Here is a 1,770-nt window from a genome sequence, read left to right on the forward strand (position 1 = left end):
CGGCGGGGGGAGCGGGCCTCGGTGCGGCAGCGGGTGGAAGTGCCAATTTCTCAGCCGAGAGGAGAACGAAGTTGAGAATTAATCCTGCTAATGAGATGTCAGGATTAGTTTGTATGTCCTTGTCACCAGGGCAGGGTGACAGCGTGTGAGAGGTGCTGAAGGGTCCCCGAGGCAGGCAGCTACTTGATTTTTCCTGGAAGGAACCCAAGCTGCTGGCAGCCGGCGCTGCCGTGGGCTGTGAGGCACTGCTGAGCCCCTGAGAGCTCCCAGGGAGGGGGAGCCGAACCTTCGCCCATCGGCAGCAGAATCTCCTCTTGCTTTGCCCCCCAGGACCCAGAGCCCAGTGTCCTGGGCCGGCAATGCCTGGGCAATGATCAGCACTGTGCATTCAACCAGCAGCTTGGGCTGCCCCGTGACCCTCAGGTGTGTTTCCAGATACCCCCAGTGCCACCTTGCCACCAGCACGTGCCAAACCAATTCTTGTTTTTCTCGCTGCTTGAATGGAGCCTCTGGAACTGTAGGAGACCCAGGGTGAAAGCTGGTGCCCTGTGTTTGTTGGCTGTGTCAGCAGGATGAGTTCAAATCCAGGATAGGTGGCATTTAACAGGGGAAGAAAAGGACCGAGGCACTAATCCTCACCCTGCTTTTGTCTTGGCTGAGGCTTGTGGGGGCCGTTACGGGGCTGGGATCGTGAGTACCCCTGTGGGCATGGGCCGAGCATCTCGGAAGGGAGCCGAGGGCCCCTTCATCGCAGGGTGCCCCAGCAGAGCCCCAGGCCCTGCTCCCCTCCGGAGCCATTGCCCTGCTCCATCCTTCCAGTTGCGTTCTATCAGCATGAAGTAATTAAGTTCATAAGGCATCAGACAATCAGCTAGCAGCCCACAAGACGTTGTGTTTAATCATGTACTAATGGCATGTTCTTGGCAATAATTACAAGATAACAGTGTTTGCAGGCTGTAATCAGAACAATTCTAGTAATTAAATCAGCCTTTTGTCAGCACGCTCCTTCCTCCTTCGCCGGGTGCGGGAGCGGCGTGGCAGGACCCCTCCAAAGGAGGAGCGTGCACCCCGGAGAGCGCTTGCCGTGCGTTTTCCCGCAGCGTCTGGCTCCGTGTTATTGCCAACCCCAAACCCCGCAGGGAGGGCTCGGTGACGTGCGCCCCCGCTCTGCCTGAGCGCGCCCACGGGCTGGTCCCAGTCACACACGGGGCTGTTGCTCTGCTCAGAGGGTCGGTGGCACAACCCCATGGCTCCATCCTTCCCCAAGCAAAGGAGCATGTCCTGCTCCAGCGCTGCTCTGACCCCCAAATCCACCCTTCCCTCCGGCGCTTTACAGCCGAGCGCATTTGCTTTCTGCCTGGGTACGGACCCGTGCCTCATTTCTCCCCCCCGGCAGCCCCTATCTCACATTCAGGCCCGTTCCTGCGTGCACTCACTCACCCACAAACCTTTAATTTGGTGTCTAATACGATTTCCCAGCCTCATTATAGCAGCCAGGCTCACCATTTACATTTAAATGAATGGGCTATTAACAAAGTTAATTTTCTGCGACACTGTATTGCCTGATCTTTCCCCGCTCTGCAAGACTGGTCACTTTTTTTGGGTAGGGCCAGTAGCCAAATTGGACCTTTTCCTTGGAGAAGCAGGAATCTGCTCCTCCTTGGGCGTCTTGCCCGCTGGGCATGGACAGGACCGGGGAGATTCACTTCTCCCCATATTGCTGACGGAGCACGAGGGTCACATACCCCACGTGCCCCGGCTACGTACGGC

The sequence above is a fragment of the Egretta garzetta genome, unplaced genomic scaffold (genome assembly GCF_000687185.1).
Source record: "Egretta garzetta isolate BGI_Z169 unplaced genomic scaffold, ASM68718v1 scaffold243, whole genome shotgun sequence".
Classification (NCBI taxonomy): domain Eukaryota; kingdom Metazoa; phylum Chordata; class Aves; order Pelecaniformes; family Ardeidae; genus Egretta; species Egretta garzetta.